This window comes from Phoxinus phoxinus (assembly GCF_949152265.1).
Source record: "Phoxinus phoxinus genome assembly, chromosome: 22".
Classification (NCBI taxonomy): Eukaryota; Metazoa; Chordata; class Actinopteri; order Cypriniformes; family Leuciscidae; genus Phoxinus; species Phoxinus phoxinus.
This window is the reverse complement of record NC_136897.1, coordinates 9,509,298-9,525,087: the sequence shown is the minus strand read 5'-3', so window position 1 is coordinate 9,525,087 and position 15,790 is coordinate 9,509,298.

Genomic DNA, 15,790 nt, shown 5'->3' with positions numbered 1-15,790 from the left:
TAGGTCAGAAATATGTTCATCAGTCCAAAAAGGGGCCTCTGTATAACCGATTTAACATCAGAATGAGTCTATAAGTTTATCTCGCTTAAAACCTTTTGAGGACCCTTTGACCAGAAATAAGTTCAATAGGTCAGATATGAACTTCTATACGGCTTATGGAACATCAGGAGTCTATATATAAAGTTCAAGATTGAGGAATCTTTGGCCAGAAATATATTCCTTGGGTCAAATATGGACTTCTTTATGGCTGACATAACCTCAAAAGGAGTCAACGAGTATGTATAGAAAGTTCAAGTTAATAAACTCTTAGGCCAGAAATATGTTCAGTAGTTCAAAAAGGGGCCTCTGTATTACTGATTTAACATCAGAATAAGTCTATGAGTTTATATCGCTTAAAACCTTTTGAGGACCCATTGACCAGAAATAAGTTCAATAGGTCAGATTTGGACTTTTAAAGGGATTATGAAGCATCAGAAGGAGTCTATAAGTAGAAAGTTCAAGATCAAGGACTCTTTGGCCAGTAATATTTTCAGTAGGTCGATTCTGGTATGGAAAGTTAAAGTTCATGGACTCTTGGACCAGAAATATGTTCAATAGTGAAATATGGACAATTGTCTGGCTGATGTACTACTACCTGAAAGAGTCTATAATCATTAATAGAGAGTTCAAGATCAATCTTGTCTTTATTTCTTCTTTATTCTTTATTCTTATTTCTTCTTATTTCAGTCAGAAATATGTTCAGTATGTCAAATCTGAAATACTGCATGGCAATGTCAATGAGTATGTATAGAAAGTTCAAAATCGAGGACTGTTTTACCAGAAATATTTTCAGTTATGGACTCCTGTCTGGCTAATATAACATCGCAAGAAGTCAATCTGTATATATTATAGTAAGTTAAAGTTCAAGAACTCTTAGGTCAGAAATATGTTCATCAGTTCAAAAAGGGGCCTCTGTATAACCGATTTAACATCAGAATGAGTCTATAAGTTTATCTCGCTTAAAACCTTTTGAGGACCCTTTGACCAGAAATAAGTTCAATAGGTCAGATATGAACTTCTATACGGCTTATGGAGCATCAGGAGGAGTCTATATAGAAAGTTCAAGATTGAGGACTCTTTGGCCAGAAATATATTCCTTGGGTCAATTTTGGACTTCTTTATTGCTGACATAACCTTAAAAGGAGTCAACGAGTATGTATAGAAAGTTCAAGTTCAAGATCTCTTTGGCCAGTAATATTTTCAGTAGGTCGATTCTGGTATGGAAAGTTAAAGTTCATGGACTCTTGGACCAGAAATATGTTCAATAGTGAAATGTGGACAATTGTCTGGCTGATGTACTACTACCTGAAAGAGTCTATAATCATTAATAGAGAGTTCAAGATCAATCACGCTTCAGTCAGAAATATATTCAGTATGTCAAATCTGAAATACTGCATGGCAATGTCAATGAGGATGTATAGAAAGTTCAAAATCAAGGACTGTTTTACCAGAAATATTTTCAGTTATGGACTCCTGTCTGGCTAATATAACATCGCAAGAAGTCAATCTGTATATATTATAGTAAGTTAAAGTTCATAAACTCTTAGGCCAGAAATATGTTCAGTAGTTCAAAAAGGGGCCTCTGTATTACTGATTTAACATCAGAATAAGTCTATGAGTTTATATCGCTTAAAACCTTTTGAGGACCCATTGACCAGAAATAAGTTCAATAGGTCAGATTTGGACTTTTATAGGGCTTATGAAGCATCAGAAGGAGTCTATAAGTAGAAAGTTCAAGATCAAGGACTCCTTTGGCCAGTAATATTTTCAGAAGGTCGATTCTGGTATGGAAAGTACAAGTTCATGGACTCTTGGACCAGAAATATGTTCAATAGTGAAATATGGACAATTGTCTGGCTAATGTACTACTACCTGAAAAAGTCTATAATCATTAATAGAGAGTTCAAGATCAATCACGCTTCAGTCAGAAATATGTTCAATAAGTCAAATCTGAAATACTGCATGGCTGAAGAAACATCAGATTCTAGAGTCTATGAGTGTGTTTTGATTGTTCAAGATCGAGGACTCTTTTGCCAGAAAAATTTTCAGTAGGTAATTTATGGGCTGCTGTGTGGCTGATGAATCATCATAAGGAGTCTATGAGCATGTATAAAAAGTTCAAAATCGAGGACTGTTTTACCAGAAATATTTTCAGCGGGTCAATTATCGCCTGTCTGGCTACTATAACATCGCAAGAAGTCAATCTGTATATATGGAAGTTAAAGTTCAAGAACTCTTAAGTCAGAAATATGTTCATCTGTTCAAAAAGGGACCTCTGTAGTACCAATTTAACATCAGAATGATCGCAAGTTTATATCGCTTAAAACCTTTTGAGGACCCTTTGACCAGAAATAAGTTCAATATGGACTTCTATACGGCTTATGGAGCATCAGGAGGAGTCTATATAGAAAGTTCAAGATTGAGGACTCTTTGGCCAGAAATATATTCCTTGGGTCAATTATGGACTTCTTTATGGCTGACATAACCTTAAAAGGAGTCAACGAGTATGTATAGAAAGTTCAAGTTCAAGATCTCTTTGGCCAGTAATATTTTCAGTAGGTCGATTCTGGTATGGAAAGTTAAAGTTCATGGACTCTTGGACCAGAAATATGTTCAATAGTGAAATATTGACAATTGTCTGGCTGATGTACTACTACCTGAAAGAGTCTATAATCATTAATAGAGAGTTCAAGATCAATCACGCTTCAGTCAGAAATATGTTCAGTATGTCAAATCTGAAATACTGCATGGCAATGTCAATGAGTATGTATAGAAAGTTCAAAATCGACGACTGTTTTACCAGAAATATTTTCAGTTATGGACTCCTGTCTGGCTAATATAACATCGCAAGAAGTCAATCTGTATATATTATAGTAAGTTAAAGTTCAAGAACTCTTAGGTCAGAAATATGTTCATCAGTCCAAAAAGGGGCCTCTGTATAACCGATTTAACATCAGAATGAGTCTATAAGTTTATCTCGCTTAAAACCTTTTGAGGACCCTTTGACCAGAAATAAGTTCAATAGGTCAGATATGAACTTCTATACGGCTTATGGAACATCAGGAGTCTATATATAAAGTTCAAGATTGAGGAATCTTTGGCCAGAAATATATTCCTTGGGTCAAATATGGACTTCTTTATGGCTGACATAACCTCAAAAGGAGTCAACGAGTATGTATAGAAAGTTCAAGTTAATAAACTCTTAGGCCAGAAATATGTTCAGTAGTTCAAAAAGGGGCCTCTGTATTACTGATTTAACATCAGAATAAGTCTATGAGTTTATATCGCTTAAAACCTTTTGAGGACCCATTGACCAGAAATAAGTTCAATAGGTCAGATTTGGACTTTTAAAGGGCTTATGAAGCATCAGAAGGAGTCTATAAGTAGAAAGTTCAAGATCAAGGACTCTTTGGCCAGTAATATTTTCAGAAGGTCGATTCTGGTATGGAAAGTACAAGTTCATGGACTCTTGGACCAGAAATATGTTCAATAGTGAAATATGGACAATTGTCTGGCTGATGTACTACTACCTGAAAAAGTCTATAATCATTAATAGAGAGTTCAAGATCAATGACGCTTCAGTCAGAAATATGTTCAATAAGTCAAATCTGAAATACTGCATGGCTGAAGAAACATCAGATTCTAGAGTCTATGAGTGTGTTTTGATTGTTCAAGATCGAGGACTCTTTTGCCAGAAAAATTTTCAGTAGGTAATTTATGGGCTGCTGTGTGGCTGATGAATCATCATAAGGAGTCTATGAGCATGTATAAAAAGTTCAAAATCGAGGACTGTTTTACCAGAAATTTTTTCAGCGGGTAAATTATAGCCTGTCTGGCTACTATAACATCGCAAGAAGTCAATCTGTATATATGGAAGTTAAAGTTCAAGAACTCTTAAGTCAGAAATATGTTCATCTGTTCAAAAAGGGACCTCTGTAGTACCAATTTAACATCAGAATGATCGCAAGTTTATATCGCTTAAAACCTTTTGAGGACCCTTTGACCAGAAATAAGTTCAATATGGACTTCTATACGGCTTATGGAGCATCAGGAGGAGTCTATATAGAAAGTTCAAGATTGAGGACTCTTTGGCCAGAAATATATTCCTTGGGTCAATTATGGACTTCTTTATGGCTGACATAACCTTAAAAGGAGTCAACGAGTATGTATAGAAAGTTCAAGTTCAAGATCTCTTTGGCCAGTAATATTTTCAGTAGGTCGATTCTGGTATGGAAAGTTAAAGTTCATGGACTCTTGGACCAGAAATATGTTCAATAGTGAAATATTGACAATTGTCTGGCTGATGTACTACTACCTGAAAGAGTCTATAATCATTAATAGAGAGTTCAAGATCAATCACGCTTCAGTCAGAAATATGTTCAGTATGTCAAATCTGAAATACTGCATGGCAATGTCAATGAGTATGTATAGAAAGTTCAAAATCGACGACTGTTTTACCAGAAATATTTTCAGTTATGGACTCCTGTCTGGCTAATATAACATCGCAAGAAGTCAATCTGTATATATTATAGTAAGTTAAAGTTCAAGAACTCTTAGGTCAGAAATATGTTCATCAGTCCAAAAAGGGGCCTCTGTATAACCGATTTAACATCAGAATGAGTCTATAAGTTTATCTCGCTTAAAACCTTTTGAGGACCCTTTGACCAGAAATAAGTTCAATAGGTCAGATATGAACTTCTATACGGCTTATGGAACATCAGGAGTCTATATATAAAGTTCAAGATTGAGGAATCTTTGGCCAGAAATATATTCCTTGGGTCAAATATGGACTTCTTTATGGCTGACATAACCTCAAAAGGAGTCAACGAGTATGTATAGAAAGTTCAAGTTAATAAACTCTTAGGCCAGAAATATGTTCAGTAGTTCAAAAAGGGGCCTCTGTATTACTGATTTAACATCAGAATAAGTCTATGAGTTTATATCGCTTAAAACCTTTTGAGGACCCATTGACCAGATGTACTACTACCTGAAAAAGTCTATAATCATTAATAGAGAGTTCAAGATCAATCACGCTTCTATAAGTTCAATAGGTCAGATTTGGACTTTTAAAGTGCTTATGAAGCATCAGAAGGAGTCTATAAGTAGAAAGTTCAAGATCGAGGACTCTTTGGCCAGTAATATTTTCAGTAGGTCGATTCTGGTATGGAAAGTTCAAGTTCATGGACTCTTGGACCAGAAATATGTTCAATAGTTAAATATGGACAATTGTCTGGCTGATGTACTACTACCTGAAAGAGTCGATAATCATTAATAGAGAGTTTAAGATCAATCACGATTCAGTCAGAAATATGTTCAATAAGTCAAATCTGAAATACTGCATGGCTGAAGAAACATCAGAATCTAGAGTCTATGAGTGTGTTTTGATTGTTCAAGATCAAGGACTCTTTTGCCAGAAAAATGTTCAGTAGGTAATTTATGGGCTGCTGTGTGGCTGATGAATCATCATAAGGAGTCTATGAGCATGTATAAAAAGTTCAAAATCGAGAACTGTTTTACCAGAAATATTTTCAGCAGGTCAATTATAGCCTGTCTTGCTACTATAACATCGCAAGAAGTCAATCTGGATATATGGAAGTTAAAGTTCAAGAACTCTTAAGTCAGAAATATGTTCATCTGTTCAAAAAGGGACCTCTGTAGTACCGATTTAACATCAAATTGATCGCAAGTTTATATCGCTTAAAACCTTTTGAGGACCCTTTGACCAGAAATAAGTTCAATAGGTCAGATATGAACTTCTATACGGCTTATGGAGCATCAGGAGGAGTCTATATAGAAAGTTCAAGATTGAGGACTCTTTGGCCAGAAATATATTCCTTGGGTCAATTATGGACTTCTTTATGGGTGACATAACCTTAAAAGGAGTCAACGAGTATGTATAGAAAGTTCAAGTTCAAGATCTCTTTGGCCAATAATATTTTCAGTAGGTCGATTCTGGTGTGGAAAGTTCAAGTTCATGGACTCTTGGACCAGAAATATATTCCTTGGGTCAAATATGGACTTCTTTATGGCTGACATAACCTCAAAAGGAGTCAACGAGTATGTATAGAAAGTTCAAGTTCATAGACTCTAATGCCAGAAATATGTTCAGTAGTTCAAAAAGGGGCCTCTGTATTACTGATTTAACATCAGAATAAGTCTATGAGTTTATATCGCTTAAAACCTTTTGAGGACCCATTGACCACAAATAAGTTCAATAGGTCAGATTTGGACTTTTAAAGGGCTTATGAAGCATCAGAAGGAGTCTATTAGTAGAAAGTTCAAGATCGAGGACTCTTTGGCCAGTAATATTTTCAGTAGGATGATTCTGGTATGGAAAGTTCAAGTTCATGGACTCTTGGACCAGAAATATGTTCAACAGTGAAATATGGACAATTGTCTGGCTGATGTACTACTACCTGAAAGAGTCGATAATCATTAATAGAGAGTTCAAGATCAATCACGCTTCAGTCAGAAATATGTTCAATAAGTCAAATCTGAAATACTGCATGGCTGAAGAAACATCAGAATCTAGAGTCTATGAGTGTGTTTTGATTGTTCAAGATCGAGGACTCTTTTGCCAGAAAAATGTTCAGTAGGTAATTTATGGGCTGCTGTGTGGCTGATGAATCATCATAAGGAGTCTATGAGCATGTATAAAAAGTTCAAAATCGAGAACTGTTTTACCAGAAATATTTTCAGCGGGTCAATTATAGCCTGTCTTGCTACTATAACATCACAAGAAGTCAATCTGGATATATGGAAGTTAAAGTTCAAGAACTCTTAAGTCAGAAATATGTTCATCTGTTCAAAAAGGGACCTCTGTAGTACCGATTTGACATCAAATTGATCGCAAGTTTATATCGCTTAAAACCTTTTGAGGACCCTTTGACTAGAAATAAGTTCAATAGGTCAGATATGAACTTCTATACGGCTTATGGAGCATCAGGAGGAGTCTATATAGAAAGTTCAAGATTGAGGACTCTTTGGCCAGAAATATATTCCTTGGGTCAAATATGGACTTCTTTATGGCTGACGTAACCTCAAAAGGAGTCAACGAGTATGTATAGAAAGTTCAAGTTCAAGAACTCTTAGGCCAGAAATATGTTCAGTAGTTTAAAAAGGGGCCTCTGTATTACTGATTTAACATCAGAATAAGTCTATGAGTTTATATCGCTTAAAACCTTTTGAGGACCCATTGACCAGATGTACTACTACCTGAAAAAGTCTAATCATTAATAGAGAGATCAAGATCAATCACGCTTCTATAAGTTCAATAGGTCAGATTTGGACTTTTAAAGTGCTTATGAAGCATCAGAAGGAGTCTATAAGTAGAAAGTTCAAGATCGAGGACTCTTTGGCAAGTAATATTTTCAGTAGCTCGATTCTGGTATGGAAAGTTCAATATGGACTTCTATACGGCTTATGGAGCATCAGGAGGAGTCTATATAGAAAGTTCAAGATTGAGGACTCTTTGGCCAGAAATATATTCCTTGGGTCAATTATGGACTTCTTTATGGGTGACATAACATTAAAAGGAGTCAACGAGTATGTATAGAAAGTTCAAGTTCAAGATCTCTTTGGCCAATAATATTTTCAGTAGGTCGATTCTGGTATGGAAAGTTAAAGTTCATGGACTCTTGGACCAGAAATATGTTCAATAGTGAAATATGGACAATTGTCTGGCTGATGTACTACTACCTGAAAGAGTCTATAATCATTAATAGAGAGTTCAAGATCAATCTTGTCTTTATTTCTTCTTTATTCTTTATTCTTATTTCTTCTTATTTCAATCTTTATTTCAGTCAGAAATATGTTCAGTATGTCAAATCTGAAATACTGCATGGCAATGTCAATGAGTATGTATAGAAAGTTCAAAATCGAGGACTGTTTTACCAGAAATATTTTCAGTTATGGACTCCTGTCTGGCTAATATAACATCGCAAGAAGTCAATCTGTATATATTATAGTAAGTTAAAGTTCAAGAACTCTTAGGTCAGAAATATGTTCATCAGTTCAAAAAGGGGCCTCTGTATAACCGATTTAACATCAGAATGAGTCTATAAGTTTATCTCGCTTAAAACCTTTTGAGGACCCTTTGACCAGAAATAAGTTCAATAGGTCAGATATGACCTTCTATACGGCTTATGGAGCATCAGGAGGAGTCTATATAGAAAGTTCAAGATTGAGGACTCTTTGGCCAGAAATATATTCCTTGGGTCAATTTTGGACTTCTTTATTGCTGACATAACCTTAAAAGGAGTCAACGAGTATGTATAGAAAGTTCAAGTTCAAGATCTCTTTGGCCAGTAATATTTTCAGTAGGTCGATTCTGGTATGGAAAGTTAAAGTTCATGGACTCTTGGACCAGAAATATGTTCAATAGTGAAATATGGACAATTGTCTGGCTGATGTACTACTACCTGAAAAAGTCTATAATCATTAATAGAGAGTTCAAGATCAATGACGCTTCAGTCAGAAATATGTTCAATAAGTCAAATCTGAAATACTGCATGGCTGAAGAAACATCAGATTCTAGAGTCTATGAGTGTGTTTTGATTGTTCAAGATCGAGGACTCTTTTGCCAGAAAAATTTTCAGTAGGTAATTTATGGGCTGCTGTGTGGCTGATGAATCATCATAAGGAGTCTATGAGCATGTATAAAAAGTTCAAAATCGAGGACTGTTTTACCAGAAATTTTTTCAGCGGGTAAATTATAGCCTGTCTGGCTACTATAACATCGCAAGAAGTCAATCTGTATATATGGAAGTTAAAGTTCAAGAACTCTTAAGTCAGAAATATGTTCATCTGTTCAAAAAGGGACCTCTGTAGTACCAATTTAACATCAGAATGATCGCAAGTTTATATCGCTTAAAACCTTTTGAGGACCCTTTGACCAGAAATAAGTTCAATATGGACTTCTATACGGCTTATGGAGCATCAGGAGGAGTCTATATAGAAAGTTCAAGATTGAGGACTCTTTGGCCAGAAATATATTCCTTGGGTCAATTTTGGACTTCTTTATTGCTGACATAACCTTAAAAGGAGTCAACGAGTATGTATAGAAAGTTCAAGTTCAAGATCTCTTTGGCCAGTAATATTTTCAGTAGGTCGATTCTGGTATGGAAAGTTAAAGTTCATGGACTCTTGGACCAGAAATATGTTCAATAGTGAAATATTGACAATTGTCTGGCTGATGTACTACTACCTGAAAGAGTCTATAATCATTAATAGAGAGTTCAAGATCAATCACGCTTCAGTCAGAAATATGTTCAGTATGTCAAATCTGAAATACTGCATGGCAATGTCAATGAGTATGTATAGAAAGTTCAAAATCGACGACTGTTTTACCAGAAATATTTTCAGTTATGGACTCCTGTCTGGCTAATATAACATCGCAAGAAGTCAATCTGTATATATTATAGTAAGTTAAAGTTCAAGAACTCTTAGGTCAGAAATATGTTCATCAGTCCAAAAAGGGGCCTCTGTATAACCGATTTAACATCAGAATGAGTCTATAAGTTTATCTCGCTTAAAACCTTTTGAGGACCCTTTGACCAGAAATAAGTTCAATAGGTCAGATATGAACTTCTATACGGCTTATGGAACATCAGGAGTCTATATATAAAGTTCAAGATTGAGGAATCTTTGGCCAGAAATATATTCCTTGGGTCAAATATGGACTTCTTTATGGCTGACATAACCTCAAAAGGAGTCAACGAGTATGTATAGAAAGTTCAAGTTAATAAACTCTTAGGCCAGAAATATGTTCAGTAGTTCAAAAAGGGGCCTCTGTATTACTGATTTAACATCAGAATAAGTCTATGAGTTTATATCGCTTAAAACCTTTTGAGGACCCATTGACCAGAAATAAGTTCAATAGGTCAGATTTGGACTTTTAAAGGGATTATGAAGCATCAGAAGGAGTCTATAAGTAGAAAGTTCAAGATCAAGGACTCTTTGGCCAGTAATATTTTCAGTAGGTCGATTCTGGTATGGAAAGTTAAAGTTCATGGACTCTTGGACCAGAAATATGTTCAATAGTGAAATATGGACAATTGTCTGGCTGATGTACTACTACCTGAAAGAGTCTATAATCATTAATAGAGAGTTCAAGATCAATCTTGTCTTTATTTCTTCTTTATTCTTTATTCTTATTTCTTCTTATTTCAGTCAGAAATATGTTCAGTATGTCAAATCTGAAATACTGCATGGCAATGTCAATGAGTATGTATAGAAAGTTCAAAATCGAGGACTGTTTTACCAGAAATATTTTCAGTTATGGACTCCTGTCTGGCTAATATAACATCGCAAGAAGTCAATCTGTATATATTATAGTAAGTTAAAGTTCAAGAACTCTTAGGTCAGAAATATGTTCATCAGTTCAAAAAGGGGCCTCTGTATAACCGATTTAACATCAGAATGAGTCTATAAGTTTATCTCGCTTAAAACCTTTTGAGGACCCTTTGACCAGAAATAAGTTCAATAGGTCAGATATGAACTTCTATACGGCTTATGGAGCATCAGGAGGAGTCTATATAGAAAGTTCAAGATTGAGGACTCTTTGGCCAGAAATATATTCCTTGGGTCAATTTTGGACTTCTTTATTGCTGACATAACCTTAAAAGGAGTCAACGAGTATGTATAGAAAGTTCAAGTTCAAGATCTCTTTGGCCAGTAATATTTTCAGTAGGTCGATTCTGGTATGGAAAGTTAAAGTTCATGGACTCTTGGACCAGAAATATGTTCAATAGTGAAATGTGGACAATTGTCTGGCTGATGTACTACTACCTGAAAGAGTCTATAATCATTAATAGAGAGTTCAAGATCAATCACGCTTCAGTCAGAAATATATTCAGTATGTCAAATCTGAAATACTGCATGGCAATGTCAATGAGGATGTATAGAAAGTTCAAAATCAAGGACTGTTTTACCAGAAATATTTTCAGTTATGGACTCCTGTCTGGCTAATATAACATCGCAAGAAGTCAATCTGTATATATTATAGTAAGTTAAAGTTCATAAACTCTTAGGCCAGAAATATGTTCAGTAGTTCAAAAAGGGGCCTCTGTATTACTGATTTAACATCAGAATAAGTCTATGAGTTTATATCGCTTAAAACCTTTTGAGGACCCATTGACCAGAAATAAGTTCAATAGGTCAGATTTGGACTTTTATAGGGCTTATGAAGCATCAGAAGGAGTCTATAAGTAGAAAGTTCAAGATCAAGGACTCCTTTGGCCAGTAATATTTTCAGAAGGTCGATTCTGGTATGGAAAGTACAAGTTCATGGACTCTTGGACCAGAAATATGTTCAATAGTGAAATATGGACAATTGTCTGGCTAATGTACTACTACCTGAAAAAGTCTATAATCATTAATAGAGAGTTCAAGATCAATCACGCTTCAGTCAGAAATATGTTCAATAAGTCAAATCTGAAATACTGCATGGCTGAAGAAACATCAGATTCTAGAGTCTATGAGTGTGTTTTGATTGTTCAAGATCGAGGACTCTTTTGCCAGAAAAATTTTCAGTAGGTAATTTATGGGCTGCTGTGTGGCTGATGAATCATCATAAGGAGTCTATGAGCATGTATAAAAAGTTCAAAATCGAGGACTGTTTTACCAGAAATATTTTCAGCGGGTCAATTATCGCCTGTCTGGCTACTATAACATCGCAAGAAGTCAATCTGTATATATGGAAGTTAAAGTTCAAGAACTCTTAAGTCAGAAATATGTTCATCTGTTCAAAAAGGGACCTCTGTAGTACCAATTTAACATCAGAATGATCGCAAGTTTATATCGCTTAAAACCTTTTGAGGACCCTTTGACCAGAAATAAGTTCAATATGGACTTCTATACGGCTTATGGAGCATCAGGAGGAGTCTATATAGAAAGTTCAAGATTGAGGACTCTTTGGCCAGAAATATATTCCTTGGGTCAATTATGGACTTCTTTATGGCTGACATAACCTTAAAAGGAGTCAACGAGTATGTATAGAAAGTTCAAGTTCAAGATCTCTTTGGCCAGTAATATTTTCAGTAGGTCGATTCTGGTATGGAAAGTTAAAGTTCATGGACTCTTGGACCAGAAATATGTTCAATAGTGAAATATTGACAATTGTCTGGCTGATGTACTACTACCTGAAAGAGTCTATAATCATTAATAGAGAGTTCAAGATCAATCACGCTTCAGTCAGAAATATGTTCAGTATGTCAAATCTGAAATACTGCATGGCAATGTCAATGAGTATGTATAGAAAGTTCAAAATCGACGACTGTTTTACCAGAAATATTTTCAGTTATGGACTCCTGTCTGGCTAATATAACATCGCAAGAAGTCAATCTGTATATATTATAGTAAGTTAAAGTTCAAGAACTCTTAGGTCAGAAATATGTTCATCAGTCCAAAAAGGGGCCTCTGTATAACCGATTTAACATCAGAATGAGTCTATAAGTTTATCTCGCTTAAAACCTTTTGAGGACCCTTTGACCAGAAATAAGTTCAATAGGTCAGATATGAACTTCTATACGGCTTATGGAACATCAGGAGTCTATATATAAAGTTCAAGATTGAGGAATCTTTGGCCAGAAATATATTCCTTGGGTCAAATATGGACTTCTTTATGGCTGACATAACCTCAAAAGGAGTCAACGAGTATGTATAGAAAGTTCAAGTTAATAAACTCTTAGGCCAGAAATATGTTCAGTAGTTCAAAAAGGGGCCTCTGTATTACTGATTTAACATCAGAATAAGTCTATGAGTTTATATCGCTTAAAACCTTTTGAGGACCCATTGACCAGAAATAAGTTCAATAGGTCAGATTTGGACTTTTAAAGGGCTTATGAAGCATCAGAAGGAGTCTATAAGTAGAAAGTTCAAGATCAAGGACTCTTTGGCCAGTAATATTTTCAGAAGGTCGATTCTGGTATGGAAAGTACAAGTTCATGGACTCTTGGACCAGAAATATGTTCAATAGTGAAATATGGACAATTGTCTGGCTGATGTACTACTACCTGAAAAAGTCTATAATCATTAATAGAGAGTTCAAGATCAATGACGCTTCAGTCAGAAATATGTTCAATACGTCAAATCTGAAATACTGCATGGCTGAAGAAACATCAGATTCTAGAGTCTATGAGTGTGTTTTGATTGTTCAAGATCGAGGACTCTTTTGCCAGAAAAATTTTCAGTAGGTAATTTATGGGCTGCTGTGTGGCTGATGAATCATCATAAGGAGTCTATGAGCATGTATAAAAAGTTCAAAATCGAGGACTGTTTTACCAGAAATTTTTTCAGCGAGTAAATTATAGCCTGTCTGGCTACTATAACATCGCAAGAAGTCAATCTGTATATATGGAAGTTAAAGTTCAAGAACTCTTAAGTCAGAAATATGTTCATCTGTTCAAAAAGGGACCTCTGTAGTACCAATTTAACATCAGAATGATCGCAAGTTTATATCGCTTAAAACCTTTTGAGGACCCTTTGACCAGAAATAAGTTCAATATGGACTTCTATACGGCTTATGGAGCATCAGGAGGAGTCTATATAGAAAGTTCAAGATTGAGGACTCTTTGGCCAGAAATATATTCCTTGGGTCAATTATGGACTTCTTTATGGCTGACATAACCTTAAAAGGAGTCAACGAGTATGTATAGAAAGTTCAAGTTCAAGATCTCTTTGGCCAGTAATATTTTCAGTAGGTCGATTCTGGTATGGAAAGTTAAAGTTCATGGACTCTTGGACCAGAAATATGTTCAATAGTGAAATATTGACAATTGTCTGGCTGATGTACTACTACCTGAAAGAGTCTATAATCATTAATAGAGAGTTCAAGATCAATCACGCTTCAGTCAGAAATATGTTCAGTATGTCAAATCTGAAATACTGCATGGCAATGTCAATGAGTATGTATAGAAAGTTCAAAATCGACGACTGTTTTACCAGAAATATTTTCAGTTATGGACTCCTGTCTGGCTAATATAACATCGCAAGAAGTCAATCTGTATATATTATAGTAAGTTAAAGTTCAAGAACTCTTAGGTCAGAAATATGTTCATCAGTCCAAAAAGGGGCCTCTGTATAACCGATTTAACATCAGAATGAGTCTATAAGTTTATCTCGCTTAAAACCTTTTGAGGACCCTTTGACCAGAAATAAGTTCAATAGGTCAGATATGAACTTCTATACGGCTTATGGAACATCAGGAGTCTATATATAAAGTTCAAGATTGAGGAATCTTTGGCCAGAAATATATTCCTTGGGTCAAATATGGACTAGTTCAAAAAGGGGCCTCTGTATTACTGATTTAACATCAGAATAAGTCTATGAGTTTATATCGCTTAAAACCTTTTGAGGACCCATTGACCAGATGTACTACTACCTGAAAAAGTCTATAATCATTAATAGAGAGTTCAAGATCAATCACGCTTCTATAAGTTCAATAGGTCAGATTTGGACTTTTAAAGTGCTTATGAAGCATCAGAAGGAGTCTATAAGTAGAAAGTTCAAGATCGAGGACTCTTTGGCCAGTAATATTTTCAGTAGGTCGATTCTGGTATGGAAAGTTCAAGTTCATGGACTCTTGGACCAGAAATATGTTCAATAGTTAAATATGGACAATTGTCTGGCTGATGTACTACTACCTGAAAGAGTCGATAATCATTAATAGAGAGTTTAAGATCAATCACGATTCAGTCAGAAATATGTTCAATAAGTCAAATCTGAAATACTGCATGGCTGAAGAAACATCAGAATCTAGAGTCTATGAGTGTGTTTTGATTGTTCAAGATCAAGGACTCTTTTGCCAGAAAAATGTTCAGTAGGTAATTTATGGGCTGCTGTGTGGCTGATGAATCATCATAAGGAGTCTATGAGCATGTATAAAAAGTTCAAAATCGAGAACTGTTTTACCAGAAATATTTTCAGCAGGTCAATTATAGCCTGTCTTGCTACTATAACATCGCAAGAAGTCAATCTGGATATATGGAAGTTAAAGTTCAAGAACTCTTAAGTCAGAAATATGTTCATCTGTTCAAAAAGGGACCTCTGTAGTACCGATTTAACATCAAATTGATCGCAAGTTTATATCGCTTAAAACCTTTTGAGGACCCTTTGACCAGAAATAAGTTCAATAGGTCAGATATGAACTTCTATACGGCTTATGGAGCATCAGGAGGAGTCTATATAGAAAGTTCAAGATTGAGGACTCTTTGGCCAGAAATATATTCCTTGGGTCAATTATGGACTTCTTTATGGGTGACATAACCTTAAAAGGAGTCAACGAGTATGTATAGAAAGTTCAAGTTCAAGATCTCTTTGGCCAATAATATTTTCAGTAGGTCGATTCTGGTGTGGAAAGTTCAAGTTCATGGACTCTTGGACCAGAAATATATTCCTTGGGTCAAATATGGACTTCTTTATGGCTGACATAACCTCAAAAGGAGTCAACGAGTATGTATAGAAAGTTCAAGTTCATAGACTCTAATGCCAGAAATATGTTCAGTAGTTCAAAAAGGGGCCTCTGTATTACTGATTTAACATCAGAATAAGTCTATGAGTTTATATCGCTTAAAACCTTTTGAGGACCCATTGACCACAAATAAGTTCAATAGGTCAGATTTGGACTTTTAAAGGGCTTATGAAGCATCAGAAGGAGTCTATTAGTAGAAAGTTCAAGATCGAGGACTCTTTGGCCAGTAATATTTTCAGTAGGATGATTCTGGTATGGAAAGTTCAAGTTCATGGACTCTTG